Here is a 20948-nt window from a genome sequence, read left to right on the forward strand (position 1 = left end):
CACGTGGTGAATGGCCGCTGTGATTGGCCATTCACCACGATCTGTGATCGGCCGTGTCCAAGGGACACGGCCGACACAGATTTTCCCCGCAGCGCGCTCGCGGGAGCGCGCTGGGGGCGTGTCACTGGGAGGCCGTTTAAAAACGGCCTCCCGAAAATTCGAGTCCGCGCTGCAGCTGTATATAGGCTAAAAGTGATCAAAACATATTTTTTTTAAACTGTGTAAAAATAAAAAAATAATAAATAAAATAAATAGGAAAAAAAAAAAAATTAAAGCGCCCTGTCCCCGTTAGCTCGCGCGCAGAAGCAAACGCATACGCAAGTCCCGCCCACATATGTAAACGGTGTTCAAACCATACATGTGAGGTATTGCCGCGATCGTTAGAGCGAGAGCAATAATTTGAGCCCTAGACCTCCTCTGTAACTCTAAGCTAGTAACCTGCAGAAATTTTTAAAATGTTGCCTATGGGGATTTTTAAGTACCAATGTTTGGCGCCATTCTGTGAGCATGCGCAATTTTGAAGCATGACATGTTGGGTATCTAATTACTCGGCGTAACATTATCTTTCACATTATGGAAAAAAATTGGGCTAAATTTACTGTTTTCTTATTTTTTAGTTCAAAAAAGTGAATTTTTTTCAAAAAAAATCGCATTTGGAAGACTGCTGCGCAAATATGGTGTGATAAAAAATATTGCAACGATCTCCATTTAATTCTCTAGGGTCTCTGCTAAAAAAAAAAATATAATGTTTGGGGGTTCCAAGTAGTTTTCAAGCAAAAAAAATGATTTTAGCTTGTAAACACCAAGTGTCAAAAATAGGCCCAATCTTAAAGTGGATAAATGGACAACTTTGGGTAAAGCGCTACTTGGATGTTGGGCCTATGTATGTGGCCAGGCTGTGAAAAAGTGTTACACATGTGGTATCGTCATACTCAGGAGGAATAGCAGAATGTATTTTGGGGTGAAATTTTTGCTATGTACATGCTATGTGTTAGAAATATTGCATAAATGGACAGCTTTGTGTAAAAAAAATGTGTTTTTATTTTCTTTCCACATTTTCCAAAAACTTGTGGAAAAAAATGACATATTCAAAAGACTAATTATGCCTCAAAAATTATACGTTGGGCTGTTTGCTTTCCAAAATGGGGTCATTTTATGGGGGTTTCCATTGTCCTGGTGCTCCAGGGCCTTCAAAAGTACGAAAGGGTGGCAGGAAATGATATGTGTAATTTGTGCTCCTAGAATGCCGGACGCTGCTACTTGGATGTTAGGCCTCTGTATGTGGCCAGGCTGTGAAAAAGTCTCACACATGTGGTATCGCCATACTTAGGAGGAGTAGTAGAATGTGTTTTGGGGTGTAGTTGCAAGTATACATATGCTGTGTGAGAAAAAAAAACTGTTAATACGTCAATTTGTAAAAAAAAAAAAAAAAAAAAGAAGAAATCTTCATTTTGCAAAGAGTTGTGGGAAAAAATGACAACTTCAAAAAACTCACCATGCCCCTTATTAAATACCTTGGAATGTCTACTTTCCAAAAAGGGGTCATTTGGGGGGTATTTGTACTTTCCTGACTTTTTAGTGTCTCAAGAAATGAGATAGGCCTTCAGTACATCAGGTGTGATCAATTTTCAATGAATAGCACCATAGCTTGTGGACTCTATGACTTTCACAAAGACCAAATAATATACACTTACTTAGGTTATTTTTACCAAAGATAAGTAGCAGTATAAATTTTGGCCAAAATTTGTGAATAAAAATTACTCATTTGCTAAATTTTATGACATAAACAAAGAAAAATGCGTTTTTTCACAATATTTTCAGTCTTTTTTTTATTTATAGCACAAAAATAAAAAACCCAGTAGTGATTAAATACCATCAAAAGAAAGCTCTATTTGTGTGAAAAAAAGGACGCAAATTTTTTATGGGTACAATGTTGCATGACTGAGTAATTGTCATTCAAAGTGTGAGAGCGCTGAAAGCTGAAAATCAGTCTGGGCAGGAAGGGGGTGAAAGTGCACTGTAGGCAAGTGGTTAAAGCCACAGTATCAGAGTTGGAATAATTCTCCCATTCAGCTGCACTACTTCTGCCTAAAGTTTATGGGCAGCCGATTAACAGGAGCTTCCAGGGACAATATAAATCACCTGGGACAGGATCCTATTTCCAGGGACTGTCCCAGATATACTAATCTATACACACCTATTATATACAATATGTATTACTAGTATACTACTAATATATACACTCAGTATCTCCACCCCTAACCACCTCCCAGCAACGCCCCTTGTCTCCACCCCTCTCACCTCCCAGTAACGCCCCTTGTCTCCACCCCTATCCACCTCCCAGCAACGCCCCTTGTCTCCGCCCCCCTTATCTTCCAGCAACGCCCCTTGTCTCTTTTACAATAGGTGCGGTCAGAGCTCCCATCCAAACAAAGCAAAGAGGGTGTATACAATCATTATTTATCATATTTTATAATCAGTAACGAATTACATAGACCCCTCCCCCCCATACAATGTATGATCAACATTCAATCACCATCCCATAATAATCAACAACATGCCCCCCTCCCCCCCATACAATGTATGAGTAACCTTCCATCACCATCCCATAATAATAATAAATACCATGCCCCCCTCCCCCATTTGTTTTGCCTTCATATCTGTTGTCAGTACACAATCACAATGGGCGGAGTCAGTTATCTGCTCAGTAATTAGAGATACAGACAGTGGCAGTAATCCGCTCTGATTATTTATTTCTTATAAACTCCACCAATCACATCACTTCCTGTCACTTCCTGTCATTGGGCTTCTAATATTAAACTATAATATATATATATAATGATATTCTATTACTACTACACTAATATACTATATAATTATACCAAGAGAACAAACACAGCATTCAGCATACACAGCAGCCAATCAGCTTCAAGCTTGATGCCTATTGGTTGAGTGTGTTGTGGGCGGAGTCACATTAACTGTCATAGTGCTGGGCAGGGTATAAAAGGCAGAGTCAGAGCTGGGATCAGCCAGTGTTCTCTAAGTGTGATTGGTGAACATATCTCTCTGCGTTCCACTGAGACATCCGCCATCTTTACTTTTACTGATCATAGCAAAGTATGTACCAATTTATCTTTATACTTATATACATTATATACTAGGATAACACATTATATACTGTATATATATATATATACCAATCTATACACTTCTATTATATACATTATATACTAGGATAATACACATTATATACTGTATATATATATATATATATATACACACACACATAGTGTGTGTGTGTGTGTATAGATGTGTGTGTGTGTGTATATATATATATATATATACACACATGTATACTTATATATACCAATCTATACACTTCTATTATATACATTATATACTAGGATAACACACATTATATACTGATATATATATATATACACCGATCTATACACTTCTATTATATATATATATATATATATACAGTACAGACCAAAAGTTTGGACACACCTTCTCATTCAAAGAGTTTTCTTTATTTTCATGACTATGTAGAGTGACACTTCAGGAGGAGTCACCTGAAATGGTTGTCACTTCCCAGGTGTGCGCTGTCAGGTTTAATAAGTGTGATTTCTGTCCTTATAAATGGGGGGTTGGGACCATCAGAAGTCAGGTGGATACACAGCTGATCGTCCTACTGAATAGACTGTTCGCTGCTTATTTATTGCCATAATACAAAATTCTAAGGAAAACGAGTGGCCATCATTACTTTAAGAAATGAAGGTCAGTCAGTCTGAAAAATTGGGAAAACTTTGAAAGTGTCCCCAAGTGCAGTCACAAAAAACCATCAAGCGCTACAAAGAAAGTGTCTGACATGCGGAGCGCCCCAGGAAAGGAAGACCAAGAGGCACCTCTGCTGCGGAGGAGAAGTTCATCCGAGTCACCAGCCTCAGAAATCGCTCAGATTAGAGACCAGGTGAATGGCACACGGAGTTCTAGCAGCAGACACATCTCTAGGACAACTGATAAGAGGAAACTGTGTGAATCCGGCCTTCATGGTAGAATATCTGCTAGGAAACCACTGCTAAAGAAAGGCAACAAGCAGAAGAGACTTGGAAGAACACAAGGAATGGACATTAGACCGGTGGAAATCTGTGCTTTGGTCTGAGGAGTCCAAATTTGAGATCTTTGGTTCCAACCACCGTGTCTTTGTGTGACGCAGAAAAGGTGAACGGATGGACTCTACATGTCTGGTTCCCACTGTGAAGCATGGAGGAGGAGGTGTGATGGTGTGGGGGAGGAGGAGGTGTGATGGTGTGGGGGTGCTTTGCTGGTGACACTGTTGGGGATTTGTTCAAAATTGAAGGCAATATGAACCAGCATGGCTACCACAGCATCTTGCAGCGGTATGCTATTCATTCCGGTTTGCGTTTAGTTGGACCATCATTTATTTTTCAACAGGACAATGACCCCAAACACCTCCAGGCTGTGTAAGGACTATTATACCAAGAAGGAGAGTGATGGGGGGGCTACGCCAGATGACCTCCACAGTCACCGGACCTCAACCCAATCCAAATGGTTTGGGGTGAGCCGGACCGCAGAGTGAAGGCAAAAGGGCCAACAAGTGCTGAGCATCTCTGGGAACTCCTTCAAGACTGTTGGAAAACCATTTCAGGTGACTACAGCTTGTAGTGTGACTCTACAATTTCCATAGTCATGAGAATAAAGAAAACTCTTTGAATGAGAAGGTGTGTCCAAACTTTTGGTCTACTGTATATACTGTGTGTGTGTGTGTGTGTATATGTATATATATATATACACATACATACATACATACACACACCAATCTATACACTTCTATTACATATATATCCTAACATACAATATATATAATAGAAGTGTATAGATTGGTGTGTGTGTGTATGTATGTATATATATATATATATATATATATATAAATACACACACACATACATATATATATATATATATATATATATATATATATATACATATACACACACACACATATATATACACACACACACACACACACACACATATATTATATATATATATATACACACACACACACATACATACATACATACATATATATATATATATATATATATATATACACATACACAGCACTCTTTTACAATAGGTGCGGTCAGAGCTCCCATCCAAACTAACCAAAGAGGGTGTATACAATCATTATTTATTATATTTTATAATCAGTAACCAATTACATAGACCCCCCCCCCCCCATACAATGTATGATCAACATTCAATCACCATCCCATAATAATCAACAACATGCCCCCCTCCCCCCCATACAATGTATTGATAACTTTCCATCACCACCCCATAATAGAAACATGCCCCTCCCCCATTTGTTTTGCCTTCATATCTGTTGTCAGTATACAATCACAATGGGCGGAGTCAGTTATCTGCTCAGTAATTAGAGATACAGACAGTGGCAGTAATCCGCTCTGATTATTTATTTCTTATAAACTCCACCAATCACATCACTTCCTGTCACTTCCTGTCATTGGGCTTCTAATATTAAACTATAATATCTATATAATGATATTCTATTACTACTACACTAATATACTATATAATTATACCAAGAGAACAAACACAGCATTCAGCATACACAGCAGCCAATCAGCTTCAAGCTTGATGCCTATTGGTTGAGTGTGTTGTGGGCGGAGTCACACAGTGCTGGGCAGGGTATAAAAGGCAGAGTCAGAGCTGGGATCAGCCAGTGTTCTCTAAGTGTGATTGGTGAACATATCTCTCTGCGTTCCACTGAGACATCCGCCATCTTTACTTCTACTGATCATAGCAAAGTATGTACCAATTTATCTTTATACTTATATACATTATATACTAGGATAACACATTATATACTGTATATATATATATATACCAATCTATACACTTCTATTATATACATTATATACTAGGATAATACACATTATATACTGTATATATATATATATATATATACACACACACATAGTGTGTGTGTGTGTGTATAGATGTGTGTGTGTGTGTATATATATATATATATATACACACATGTATACTTATATATACCAATCTATACACTTCTATTATATACATTATATACTAGGATAACACACATTATATACTGATATATATATATATACACCGATCTATACACTTCTATTATATATATATATATATATATACAGTACAGACCAAAAGTTTGGACACACCTTCTCATTCAAAGAGTTTTCTTTATTTTCATGACTATGTAGAGTGACACTTCAGGAGGAGTCACCTGAAATGGTTGTCACTTCCCAGGTGTGCGCTGTCAGGTTTAATAAGTGTGATTTCTGTCCTTATAAATGGGGGGTTGGGACCATCAGAAGTCAGGTGGATACACAGCTGATCGTCCTACTGAATAGACTGTTCGCTGCTTATTTATTGCCATAATACAAAATTCTAAGGAAAACGAGTGGCCATCATTACTTTAAGAAATGAAGGTCAGTCAGTCTGAAAAATTGGGAAAACTTTGAAAGTGTCCCCAAGTGCAGTCACAAAAAACCATCAAGCGCTACAAAGAAAGTGTCTGACATGCGGAGCGCCCCAGGAAAGGAAGACCAAGAGGCACCTCTGCTGCGGAGGAGAAGTTCATCCGAGTCACCAGCCTCAGAAATCGCTCAGATTAGAGACCAGGTGAATGGCACACGGAGTTCTAGCAGCAGACACATCTCTAGGACAACTGATAAGAGGAAACTGTGTGAATCCGGCCTTCATGGTAGAATATCTGCTAGGAAACCACTGCTAAAGAAAGGCAACAAGCAGAAGAGACTTGGAAGAACACAAGGAATGGACATTAGACCGGTGGAAATCTGTGCTTTGGTCTGAGGAGTCCAAATTTGAGATCTTTGGTTCCAACCACCGTGTCTTTGTGTGACGCAGAAAAGGTGAACGGATGGACTCTACATGTCTGGTTCCCACTGTGAAGCATGGAGGAGGAGGTGTGATGGTGTGGGGGAGGAGGAGGTGTGATGGTGTGGGGGTGCTTTGCTGGTGACACTGTTGGGGATTTGTTCAAAATTGAAGGCAATATGAACCAGCATGGCTACCACAGCATCTTGCAGCGGTATGCTATTCATTCCGGTTTGCGTTTAGTTGGACCATCATTTATTTTTCAACAGGACAATGACCCCAAACACCTCCAGGCTGTGTAAGGACTATTATACCAAGAAGGAGAGTGATGGGGGGGCTACGCCAGATGACCTCCACAGTCACCGGACCTCAACCCAATCCAAATGGTTTGGGGTGAGCCGGACCGCAGAGTGAAGGCAAAAGGGCCAACAAGTGCTGAGCATCTCTGGGAACTCCTTCAAGACTGTTGGAAAACCATTTCAGGTGACTACAGCTTGTAGTGTGACTCTACAATTTCCATAGTCATGAGAATAAAGAAAACTCTTTGAATGAGAAGGTGTGTCCAAACTTTTGGTCTACTGTATATACTGTGTGTGTGTGTGTGTGTATATGTATATATATATATACACATACATACATACATACACACACCAATCTATACACTTCTATTACATATATATCCTAACATACAATATATATAATAGAAGTGTATAGATTGGTGTGTGTGTGTATGTATGTATATATATATATATATATATATAAATACACACACACATACATATATATATATATATATATATATATATATATACATATACACACACACACATATATATACACACACACACACACACACATATATTATATATATATATATACACACACACACACATACATACATACATACATATATATATATATATATATATATATACACATACACAGCACTCTTTTACAATAGGTGCGGTCAGAGCTCCCATCCAAACTAACCAAAGAGGGTGTATACAATCATTATTTATTATATTTTATAATCAGTAACCAATTACATAGACCCCCCCCCCCCCATACAATGTATGATCAACATTCAATCACCATCCCATAATAATCAACAACATGCCCCCCTCCCCCCCATACAATGTATTGATAACTTTCCATCACCACCCCATAATAGAAACATGCCCCTCCCCCATTTGTTTTGCCTTCATATCTGTTGTCAGTATACAATCACAATGGGCGGAGTCAGTTATCTGCTCAGTAATTAGAGATACAGACAGTGGCAGTAATCCGCTCTGATTATTTATTTCTTATAAACTCCACCAATCACATCACTTCCTGTCACTTCCTGTCATTGGGCTTCTAATATTAAACTATAATATCTATATAATGATATTCTATTACTACTACACTAATATACTATATAATTATACCAAGAGAACAAACACAGCATTCAGCATACACAGCAGCCAATCAGCTTCAAGCTTGATGCCTATTGGTTGAGTGTGTTGTGGGCGGAGTCACACAGTGCTGGGCAGGGTATAAAAGGCAGAGTCAGAGCTGGGATCAGCCAGTGTTCTCTAAGTGTGATTGGTGAACATATCTCTCTGCGTTCCACTGAGACATCCGCCATCTTTACTTCTACTGATCATAGCAAAGTATGTACCAATTTATCTTTATACTTATATACATTATATACTAGGATAATACACATTATATACTATATATATATATATACATACATACACATAAATACTTGTGTGTATATATATATATATACTTGGCATATACTAATCTATACACACCTATTATATACAATATGTACTAGTATACTACTAATATTTACACTCAGCAGGGCTCAAAATTTCAAGCCCTGAGCTACTAGCCAGGCCTTAACCCCTTCCATACCGCGTCATCGTCAAATGACGTCGGCAGGAATCCTTTCTCGATCCGGGCGGACGTCATATGACGGCGCCCGGATCTCCCCGCTACTGCGCGCCCCCCAGGGGCGCGCAGCGCGGCGATCGGGGGTGAGGCTCGTCCCTCGGACTGAGCCCAACCCCAATCAATCAAGGTAAACAGCCAATGAAATTGGCTGTTTACCACGTGATCGGCTGTGTCAATCACAGCCGATCACATGAGCGGTTCCAGCGCGAGCCGCTCGTTCCTTCCTTAATGCGCACCCCCCCGGGGGCGATCGGGGACAAGGTTTGTCCCTCGGACAGAGCCCATCCCCGATCTAGGTAAAGAGCCAATGAAATTGGCTCTTTACCACGTGACCAGCTGTGTCCAATCACAACCGGTCACAAATGTCATCAGAGAACACGGTAACTAGCTGTCACCGTGTTCTCCTCCTCACACACTGATCCTGTGTGAGGAGGAGATTGTAGTAACAGCTAGTTACCAAGTACAGTGCACCCCAAACACACTGATTGCCCCCCCCAGTAAAAAGCACCTGTCACTAGCCCATCAAAGTACCCGAGTACCTGTCACCAGCCCATCAGGTACTCTGATGACAGGTACTCGGGTACTCTGATGGGCTGGTGACAGGTACTCTGATGGGCTGGTGACGGGTACTCGGGTACTCTGATGATGGGTACTCGGGTACTCTGATGACGGGTACTCGGGTACTCTGATGACGGGTACTCGGGTACTCTGATGACGGGTACTCGGGTACTTTGAGTACCCGTCACCGGAGTACCCGAGTACCCGTCATCGGAGTACCCAAGTACCTGTCACCTACCCATCAGAGTACCCGAGCACCTGTCACCTACCCATCAGAGTACCCGAGTACCTTCCACCTGCTCATCAGAGTACCTGACACCTGAAGTACCCGAGTACTTGCCACCTGCTCATCAGTACCCATCACTACTCATCACTACTCATCAGTACCCATCAGTACCTATTAGTATCAGTACTGATCATCCGTACCCAACAGTACAGTATCAGTATCACCTATCAGTATCAGTACTACTCATCAGTACCTATCACCTGCCTGTCACCTGCCCATAAGAGTACCCGAGTACCTGTCACCTGCCTATCGGAGTACTCGAGTACCTGCCACCTGCTCATCAGTACCAGAGTACCTGTCACCTGCCCAGCAAAGTACCCGAGTACCTGTCACCCTTCATACAGCCACCATGTCTAAGTCCAAAAAGGTTTATATACGTCCTCCGTTTAAACCTAAATACCGGTGTTATGGCAGCAGATAGCTGCCATAACCCTGGTATTTTTTTAAGCGGTGGACGGTTGGCTTTCCGATAAGGGTGGTCCCAGCGGCGGATTCGCCGCGGGATCACCCTTCCGGGGTGGCGGAAGAGGCGCCCCCCCCCCCTCCCGCCGCATTCTGGTCCTTTTCCCCGCTTACCGGACCCGCCGGCAGCGGGGAAAACGATTCGGTCCCGGATCCTCACAGACAGGATGTCGAGTGAGGGCAAGCTTGCCCTCACTCGACTCTATGGTCTTGGAGGACCGGAGCTACGGCAAACGTCGTTGCCTAGCAACCAGTTTAAAGGTCCCTTTTTTTTTTTTCATTTTATTTAATTTTTTTTTTATTTAATTTTTTTATTTTTTCTATCTTTTAGTGTACTTGTGAGATCTGAGGACTTTTTGACCCCGGATCTAACAAAAAAGAGGTCCTGTCGTGCCTTTTTCTATTACAAGGAATGTTTACATTTCTTGTAATAGAAATAAAAATGATCAATTTTTTTTTTTTTTAAAAAAAAAACAGTGTAAAAATTAAAAATAATAAATAAAATAAATAGTAAAAAAAAAAAAAATTAAAGCGCCCTGTCCCCGTGAGCTCGCGCGCAGAAAAGAACGCATACGGAAACCCCGCCCACATATGTAAACAGTGTTCAAACTACACAGGTGAGGTATCGTCGCGATCGTTAGAGCAAGAGCAATAATTTGAGCCCTAGACCTCCTCTGTAACTCTAAGATAGCAACCTGTAGAAATTTTTAAAGTGTCGCCTATGGGGATTTTTAAGTACCAAAGTTTGTCACCATTCTGTGAGCGTGTGCAATTTTGAAGCGTGACATGTTGGGTATCTATTTACTCGGCGTAACATTATCTTTCACATTATGGAAAACAATTGGGCTAACTTTACTGGTTTCTTATTTTTTAATTCAAAAAAGTGAATTTTTTTCCAAAAAAATTGCGTTTGGAAGACCGCTGCGCAAATACGGTGTGATAAAAAATATTGCAATAATCTCCATTTTATTCTCTAGGGTCTCTGCTAAAAAAAATATATAATGTTTTGGGGTTCTAAGTAGTTTTCTAGCAAAAACAACTGATTTTAGCTTGTAAACACCAAATGTCAAAAATAGGCCTAGGCAAGTGGCTAGGATGCATGATGGTGCTCCTTGGATGTTGGGCGCCTCTATATGGCTAGGCTGTGAAAAAGTTTCACATATGTGGTATTGCCATACTCAGGAGGAGTGGCAGAATGTATTTTGGGGTGTCATTTTTGCTGTGTACATGCTATGTGTTAGGAATATCCTATAAATTGACAACTTTGTGTAAAAAAAAAAATAGTTTTTATTTTTTTCCCACATTTTCCAAAAACTTGTGGAAAATAATTACATGTTCAAAGGACCCATAATGCCTCATAGAATATACGTTGGAGTGTTTGCTTTCCAAAATGGGGTCATTTTGTGGGTGTTTCCATTGTATTGGTGCTCTAGGGCCTTGAAAAGTGTGATAGGTAGTAAGAAAGTTTTATGTGTATTTATGCTCCTAAAACGCCTGAAGGTGCTACTTGGACGTGGAGTCTCTTTTTGTGGCCAGGCTTTGTAAAAGTCTCACACATGTGGTATCACCATACTCAGAAAGAGTAGCAGAATGAATTTTGGGGTGTCATTTTTGCTGTGTACATGCTATGTGTTAGAAATAGCTTATAAATTGACAACGTTTTGGGGAAAAAAAAAGAAAAAAAAATTTTCTTCATTTTCCCAAGAATTGTGGGAAAAAATTATAACTTCAAAAAACTCACCATGCCTCTTAATAAATACCTTGGACTGTCTACTTTACAAAAAGGGGTCATTTGGGGGGTATTTGTACTGTCCTGCCATTTCAGGGCCTCAAGAAAGGAGATAGGCCATCAGTACATCTGGTGTGATCAATTTTCAGTAATTGGTACCATAGCTTCTAGACTCAATAACTTTCACACAGACTAAATAATATACACTAATTTGGGTTCATTTTACCAGAGATATGTAGCAGTATAAATTTTGGCCCAAATGTATGAAGAAAAATAAATTTTTTGCAAAATTTTATAATAGAGACTAAAAAAAGTGTTTTTTTTTTTGCAAAATTTTTGCACTTTTTTTGCTTATATCACGAAAAAAAAAAAACCCCAGTTGTGATCAAATACCACCAAAAGAAAGCTCTATTTGTGTGAAAAAAAATGATAAAAATTTTGTTTGGTTAAAGTGTAGCATGACTGAGCAATTGTCATTCAAAGTGTGAGAGTGCTGAAAGCTGAAAATTGGTCTGGGCAGGAAGGGGGTCTAACTGCTCTGTATGGAAGCGGTTAAGAGTTACTCGTGACTTATTGCCCCACCCAAACCCTACCCTGCTCCGCCCCTAAACACGCCCTCATAAAATATCTCATAAAATTACACTGTTAAATGTTTTTATTCAGAATTAAGTTACAAAAATAAATATGAACAACAACAACAACTTTAACAGGATCAATGTTAGCACACCTCCAAACTCCCCTCTCCAGCACACCTAGGCCTCCAATCCCTCCCCCCTCCCAATACAGCGCATTTATGCTTTCAATATTTCGCCAATCCATCATAAATATGCCTCCAATCCCACCCCCCAATCCACCATACCTATGCCTCCAATCCCACCCCCCAATCCATCATACCTATGCCTCCAATCCCACCCTCCAATCCCCCATACCTATGCCTCCAATCCCACCCCCCAATCCACCATACCTATGCCTCCAATCCCACCCCCTAATCCCCCATACCTATGCCTCCAATTCCACCCCCCAATCCCCCATACCTATGCCTCCAATTCCACCCCCTAATCCATCATACCTATGCCTCCAATTCCACCCACCTCCTCCCCAATCTATCATACCTATGTCTCCAATTCCACCCCCCACGTCAATCAATGATTATACCTATGCCTCCAATTCCACCCCCATCCCGCAAATCTATCATATTTATGCCTCCATTTTCACCCCTCCTGCCAAATCTATCATACTTATGCCTCCATTTTCACCCCTCCTGCCAAATCTATCATACACATGCCTCCATTTTTAACCCTCCCACCAAATCCATAATACCTATGCCTCCATTTCCACCCCCTCCTCCCCAATCTATCATACCTATGCCTCCAATTCCACCCCTCCTCCCTCCCAACTATCATACAGTATGATAGATTGGGGGGTGGAATTGAAGGCATATGTGTGATAGATTGGGGGGGCTGAATTGGAGGCATAGGTATGATGGATTTGGCAGGAGGGGAGTGGAATTGGAGGCACATATGTATGATAGTTTGGGGGAGGGGTGTATTTGGAGGCATAGGATCGATAGATTGGAGAGGGGGAGGCAGAATTGGAGGCATAGGTAGAATTAATTGGGGGGGGTGGAATCGGAGGCAAAGGAATGATTCAGATCTTTGCCTCCAATTAACTCCCCCCCAATCCAGCACATATATGTCCTCAGTCCCCCCCCCCCCGCCCCACTGCCCCTTCTTCCTCACCGCACACTTCTTTATATATTTTACCAATGCCTCCACTGTAAATTAACAGTAAAACTCTTTCTGGGTCTGGCATGCAATTTAAAAAGGAAAGAAAAAAAATAGTCCTTTAAAACCACTTAAGCCCCGGAAGATTTTACCCCCTTCCTGACCAGGGGGTATTTTGCGATTCGGCACTGCGTGACTTTAACGGACAATTGCGCGGTCGTGCGACGCTGTACCTAAACGAATTTGACGTCCTTTTTTTCCCACAAACAGAGCTTTCTTTTGGTGGTATTTAATCACCTGTGCGATTTTTTGATCACGCGCTATAAACAAAAAAAGAGCGTAAATTTTGCAAAAATAGCAATATTTTTCACATCTTTTTATATGAAATTCCCCCCCAAAAAAATGTAAAAATCAAAATTTTTTAACATTTTCGGCCAATTTGTTTTATGCTACCTATGTTTGGTAAAAAAAAAAAAAATCGCAAAAAGCATATTTTGATTGGTTTGCGCAAAAGTTATCGCGTTTACTAACAAAGGGAAAGATTTTTGTCATTTTTGTTGTTTTTTTTAACGCGTAATGGCGGCGATCTGCGATTTTTTTTTTGCGGTACTGCGACATTGCGGCGGACAGATCGGACCCTTGACTGACATTTTTGACACTTTTGGGGGTACCAGTGACATTTCTACAGTAATCAGTGCTATACATATGCACTGTTACTGTAAAAATACACTGGCAGTGAAGGGGTTAACTTTTTTTTGAGAGGGAGGGGCTATGTGTGTCCCTAGGGGCGTGCTTTCTACTGTGATTGGCTGTGGCTTGAGATGTATGAACAGTGATCAACGGTTCTACATAGTTGAACCATATGATCATCATTCATACACAGGGGAGAATGACAGGTGGCTTGTTTACACAAGCCGCCTGCCTTTCTACCTCTCCCCCGACGATCGCAGAGTGACCCGCGGACATCGGGTCCGCTGGTCACACGCGTGGGGGGGGGGGGGGTCCGTGACCACACGGCGCGCGCCTGCTCCTTTGACCCTCACAGGCTAGCGACGTCACTTTGCCTGTGAGGGTCTGACTGCCGACGAAGATAGTCGTGCGGCGGTCGGCAAGTGGTTAAAGCCTGATTGAACATCTTCTACCGAATGTAGTGAGGCTGCATATACAGTAATTTTCTTCAATATACCCGGCCTGCCTGCACCACTTAAATACACTGCTTTAATTTTATTTATCAATATACACCTTGACAGCATTACAGTGCAAGAGGATTCCATTGGGCTTTAAGATGATGTAAAGTTGGTCCAGTTGGCCATTGTGGTAATTATTGTAGAAATGACCGACCCTAGAAGATCTATACTCACATCTTTCTCCATGGAGGAGCCAACATCAGCAATGCGAGGCCAGAGCACATTGGCCCCATAAAAGATGATAAAGGAAATATGGCCACTGAGGACAGAGAAAAGGCGGAAGTGTTAAATAATTTCTTCTCTTCAGTATTCACAAAAGAATCGGGGGGCTACACGAACCTTGCTTGTAAGGCCGAACTAAATAATACACCTCAGGAAGTGCCGCCATGGCTAACAGAGGATAGACTTAGAGCTAAACTAGAGAAACTTAACATAAATAAATCCCCGGGACCGGATGGCTTGCACCCGAGGGTTCTTAATGAGCTCAGCCAGGTGATTGCCAGACCATTATTCTTGATCTTTAAGGATAGTTTACAGACGGGTATGGTGCCAGCTGATTGGAAAAAAGCCAACGTGGTACCAATATTTAAGAAGGGGCCGAGATATATCCCGGGTAACTATAGGCCGGTCAGCCTAACATCTGTAGTCTGCAAAATTTTGGAGGGGATGTTAAGGGACCACATACAAGACTTTAGTAATGAAAACGGTATTATAAGTAGAAATCAGCATGGATTTATGAAAAATCGTTCTTGCCAAACCAATCTATTAACCTTCTACGATGAAGTGAGCAGCCACCTAGATAAAGGTAAGCCTGTGGATGTGGTGTATCTGGACTTTGCAAAGGCCTTTGACACCGTTCCCCACAAACGCTTACTGTACAAACTAAGGAAGGTAGGTATGGACCATAAGGTGAGTACCTGGATAGAGAACTGGCTCCAGGGGAGAGTACAGAGGGTGGTGATTAATGGGGAGTACTCGGGTTGGGCGGGTGTGGAAAGTGGGGTCCCCCAGGGTTCTGTCCTGGGACCAATCCTGTTTAATTTGTTCATAAATGATCTAGAGGAGGGGATATCTAGTACAATCTCAGTATTTGCAGATGATACTAAACTAGGCATGCCAATATCTTCTATGCAGGATGTGGAAACCTTGCAAGCAGACCTGAACAAAATAACGGGGTGGGCAACTACATGGCAGATGAGGTTTAATGTTGATAAATGTAAAGTAATGCACTTGGGGGCCAGAAACCAGAAAGCAAGCTACTCACTAGGGGGGGGAACCTCTGGGTGAGTCTAGGATGGAAAAGGACTTGGGGGTACTGGTAGACAACAAGCTTGGCAGTGGCATCCAATGCCAAGCCGCCGCAAGCAAAGCCAACGGAATACTGGGATGTATAAAAAAGGGGATTCACTCCAGAAATAAAGAGATTATTCTCCCGCTCTACAAGACTCTGGTCCGGCCACATCTGGAGTATGCTGTCCAGTTCTGGGCACCGGTCCTCAGGAAGGATGTGCTGGAACTGGAGAGAGTCCAGAGAAGGGCAACAAAAATAATTAGGGGAATGGAGGGCATCAGCTATGAGGAAAGACTACAAGCACTGAACCTTTTCTCTCTGGAGAAGAGACGATTGAGGGGGGATATGATATCAATGTACAAATACTGTACTGGTGACCCGAGCATAAGGAACAAACTATTCAGAGAAAGGAGATACAATAAGACACGTGGCCACTCACTAAAACTAGAGGAAAGGCGGTTTAACATTAAAGTGCGTAAGGGGTTCTTCACTGTAAGAACAGTAAGGATGTGGAATTCTCTTCCACAAGCAGTGGTATCAGCAGGGAGCATTGATAGTTTCAAAAAACTATTAGATGGACACCTTAAAGACCACAACATACAGGGATATACAATGTACGGTTAAAAGCAAACACAAGCACACGCATCATAGGTTGAACTGGATGGACTGATGTCTTTTTTCAACCTCACTAACTATGTAACTATGTAACTATGTAACTATGTAACTATGTAACTAATGTCCACATCATTGGCTTGTGTCACTGAAGAATTCTGCTTTAGATCTGAGTAGATAAAGTTGTCATCATGTCCACCGTTCTCCTGCAGCCAAGGAGGGGAGGGGGGGGGGGTTGTTGCACAGGGTGGACTAAGAAGGTTTGAGCCCGCCCACCAGAAGCATGCACCGCCCACCTCCTTGATTATGCAAGAAGAGGGAGGTGGAGAGGGGTGGTCACAGGCATCCCTTGAAGCTGCGAGCCTGTGCGGGGCGGGGACATGCTTTAGGAGGTAAGTGGAAAGCGGGAGTCTTTTGTGGGGGGCGAGCATGTGTATCAGGTGGGGGGGGTGGAGTGGGGAGGTCCCAGGGGCCCAGTGAACTAAGAGTAATGCTCGCACTGCGAACCTGTGAGGGGCGGGGACATGTATCAGGTGGGAGTGGAGTGGGGAGGTCCCAGGGGCCCAGTGAACTAAGTGTAATGCTCGCACTGTGAACCTGTGAGGGGCGGGGACATGTATCAGGTGGGAGTGGAGTGGGGAGGTCCCAGGCGCTCAGTTAACTGAGTGCAATGCTCATGCTGCGAGCCTGTGAGGGGCGGGGACATTCAGCAGGCGGAGAGGGGCGGTCCCAGATGCAGGAGGGGGAGAGGAGCTGTACACAGAGAATGCAGACTGCGCTGTGAACAGCGGGGGCGGGCACTGGGCTCTCACTACATTCCCCATACAGCACAGCCCTATTTCTTACTCGCTGTCCTCATAATTCTACTCGCAAAATGCAAGCAGGCGAGTGGAATTTTTGAGGGCTGCACTCAGTATCTCCTCCCCTTCTCACCTCCCAGCAACGCCCCTTGTCTCCACCCCTACTCACCTCCCAGCAACTCCCCTTGTCTCCACCCCTACTCACCTCCCAGCAACTCCCCTTGACTCCACCCCTTCTCACCTCCCAGCAACTCCCCTTGTCTCCACCCCTCTCACCTCCCAGCAACGCCCTTTGTCTCCACCCCCTACTCACCTCCCAGCAACGCCCCTTGTCTCCACCCCTTCTCACCTCCCAGCAACGCCCCTTGTCTGCACAGCGCTCTCTGTGCCTTTTACAATAGGTGCGGTCAGAGCTCCCATCCAAACAAATCAAAGAGGGTGTATACAATCATTATTTATTATATTTTATAATCAGTAACCAATTACATAGACCCCTCCCCCCCATACAATGTATGATCAACTTTCCATCACCATCCCATAATAATAGAAAACATGCTCCCCCCCCCCCCCCCCCCAATGACCATGTTTCCATCACCATCCCATAATAATCAAGAACAGCCCCCCATACAATGTATGCATAATCCTTTACCACCATCCCATAATAATAAATACCACCCACCCCCCCATACAATGTTTGAATAACCTTCCATCGCCATCCCATAATAATAAATACCACGCCCCCCTCCCCCATTTGTTTTGCCTTCATATCTGTTGTCAGTATACAATCACAATGGGCGGAGTCAGTTATCTGCTCAGTAATTAGAGATACAGACAGTGGCAGTAATCCGCTCTGATTATTTATTTCTTATAAACTCCACCAATCACATCACTTCCTGTCACTTCCTGTCATTGGGCTTCTAATATTAAACTATAATATCTATATAATGATATTCTATTACTACTACACTAATATACTATATAATTATACCAAGAGAACAAACACAGCATTCAGCATACACAGCAGCCAATCAGCTTCAAGCTTGATGCCTATTGGTTGAGAATTGTGGGCGGAGTCACATTAACTGTCACAGTGCTGGGCAGGGTATAAAAGGCAGAACACAGCTGGGATCAGTCAGTGTTCTCTGAGTGTGATTGGTGAACATATCTCTCTGCGTTCCACTGAGACATCCGCCATCTTTACTTCTACTGATCATAGCAAAGTATGTACCAATTTATCTTTATACTTATATACATTATATACTAGGATAACACATTATATACTGTATATATATATATACCAATCTATACACTTCTATTATATACAATATATACTAGGATAATACACAAACATATATATACATACACATAAATACTTGTGTGTGTATATATATATATATATATATACACACTTGGCATATACTAATCTATACACACCTATTATATACAATATGTACTAGTATACTACTAATATATACACTCAGCAGGGCTCAAAATTTCAAGCCCTGAGCTACTAGCCAGGCCTTAAGAGTTACTCGCGACTTATTGCCCCACCCAAACCCTACCCTGCTCCGCCCCTAAACACGCCCTCATAAAATATCTCATAAAATTACACTGTTAAATGTTTTTATTCAGAATTAAATTACAAAAATAAATATGAACAACAACAACAACTTTAACAGGATCAATGTTAGCACACCTCCAAACTCCCCTCTCCAGCACACCTAGGCCTCCAATCCCTCCCCCCTCCCAATACAGCGCATTTATGCTTTCAATATTTCGCCAATCCATCATACCTATGCCTCCAACCCCCCCCCCCCTAATCCATCATACCTATGCCTCCAATTCCACCCCCCAATCCATCATACCTATGCCTCCAATTCCACCCACCTCCTCCCCAATCCACCATACCTATGCCTCCAATTCCACCGCCTAATCCATCATACCTATGCCTCCAATACCACCCACCTCCCCCCCAATCCACCATACCTATGCCTCCAATTCCACCCCCTAATCCACCATACCTATGCCTCCAATTCCACCCCCTAATCCATCATACCTATGCCTCCAATTCTACCCCCCAATCCACCATACCTATGCCTCCAATCCCACCCCCTAATCCATCATACCTATGCCTCCAATTCCACCCCCCACGTCAATCAATGATTATACCTATGCCTCCAATTCCACCCCCGTCCCGCAAATCTATCATACTTATGCCTCCATTTTCACCCCTCCTGCCAAATTTATCATACACATGCCTCCATTTTTAACCCTCCCACCAAATCCATAATACCTATGCCTCCATTTCCACCCCCTCCTCCCCAATCTATCATACCTATGCCTCCAATTCCACCCCTCCTCCCTCCCAACTATCATACAGTATGATAGATTGGGGGGTGGAATTGAAGGCATATGTGTGATAGATTGGGGGGGGGGAATTGGAGGCATAGGTATGATGGATTTGGCAGGAGGGGAGTGGAATTGGAGGCACATATGTATGATAGTTTGGGGGAGGGGTGGATTTGGAGGCATAGGATCGATAGATTGGAGAGGGGGAGGCAGAATTGGAGGCATAGGTAGAATTCATTGGAGGGGGGGGGGGTGGAATCGGAGGCAAAGGAATGATTCAGATCTTTGCCTCCAATTAACTCCCCCCCAATCCAGCACATATATGTCCTCAGTCCCCCCCCCCCGCCCCTTCTTCCTCACCGCACACTTCTTTATATATTTTACCAATGCCTCCACTCAGAGGCGTAACTAGAACCTTCAGGGCCCTAATGCAAGAAACCATGAAGGGCCCCCCAGACCCCTGGCCGGGGCCCTTACCTTCAAGCCCAGGGCTCTTCCCACTAATCCTGGGGCTCTTTACACGCGTTGCATGGCCTTTTATTACGGTCCCGCAGCAGGATTCTTTCACAAGTTCTGCAGTGGGCCCCCTTCCTGCAATCTTGTGGGCCCCCTTCCTGCAATCTTGGGGCCTCCCCACAGTGGTGCAATGCCAGGGTCCGGTCGCAAGTGTGACCTTTGCGATCCTGGAAGTTCACCCACTGGTTTGCTACCGGGCCCCCTGGAGCATGGGGCCCGGTAGCGATTGCAACCCCTGCAACCCCTGTAGTTACGCCCCTGCCTCCACTGTAAATTAACAGTAAGGCTCGGGTCACACTATTGCGATGCGGGAAGGCTGCGAATTCGCAGCCTGTTCCCGCATCGCACACGCACCCCCGGCAGTTCACACTGCCATATGCGATCCGCTGGGGGTGTCAATGTAATCTTAACGACACCCCCAGTTTGATCGCATATCGCAGTGCGATCGTGCAGTTCGCACAGGATGGGATCGCACAAGTGTGAACCGCTGTGCGATCCGATCCTGATGCGGCTGCAAAAATGCCTCCTGTGCGTGTTTGCACCGGGTGCGATGCGAATTTAGCCAT

Source organism: Pelophylax lessonae (assembly GCF_965119305.1).
Source record: "Pelophylax lessonae genome assembly, chromosome: 12".
NCBI classification, from domain to species: Eukaryota; Metazoa; Chordata; class Amphibia; order Anura; family Ranidae; genus Pelophylax; species Pelophylax lessonae.